The following is a 747-nucleotide window of genomic DNA, read 5'->3' on the forward strand; positions in this document are numbered from 1 at the left end:
TTTTTGGTCTTTTTGAGACAGGGTCTCCCAGTAGCCCCAGCTGGCCTGGAACTCACTATGTAGACCAGGATGACCTTGAACTCACAGAAATCCGCCTGCCTCTGCCTCCCAAGTGCTGGAATTACAGGTGTGCGCCACCACGCCCGGTTTATTTTTTTAATTTTTTAAGAATTCTCTACAGTGCTTTCAAAGTGGTTGCACAAGTCTGCAATCCCACCAGCAGTGAATGAGAGTTCCCCGTTCTCCACATCCTCACCAGCATTTAATGTCTTTTGTTCTCTTGATCTTAGACAGTCTGACTCAGGTAAGATGAAACTGTAAGTGGTTTTGATTTGCTTTTCCCTAATTACTAAGGCTGTTGAGCATCTTTTAAGATGTTTCTTAGCCATTTTTATTTCTTTGAGAACTCTGTTCAGCTCCTTAGCCCATCTTTCTATTGGGCTGTTTATTTTCTTCTTTGTTTGAGTTTTTTGTATATTCTGGATATTAATCCTCTCTGGGATATGTAGTAGTTGAAGATTTTCTTACACTCAGTGGGTTTCCTCTTCACTTCCTTAGTTGTTTCTTTTGCTGTACAGAAGCTTTTCAGTTTAATGAGATCCCACTTGATTGACTTGAATGCCTGAGTGACTGATGTCCAATTCAGAAAGTCCTTTCCTCACCTGTATCTTATAGGATACTGCCTGTGTTTTCTTCTGTTTCAGAGTTTCAGGTTTCATATCGAGGTCTTTGATCCATTTGGAGTTG

The sequence above is a fragment of the Nannospalax galili genome, unplaced genomic scaffold (genome assembly GCF_000622305.1).
Source record: "Nannospalax galili isolate Female #2095 unplaced genomic scaffold, S.galili_v1.0 scaffold47, whole genome shotgun sequence".
In the NCBI taxonomy this organism is placed as follows: Eukaryota; Metazoa; Chordata; class Mammalia; order Rodentia; family Spalacidae; genus Nannospalax; species Nannospalax galili.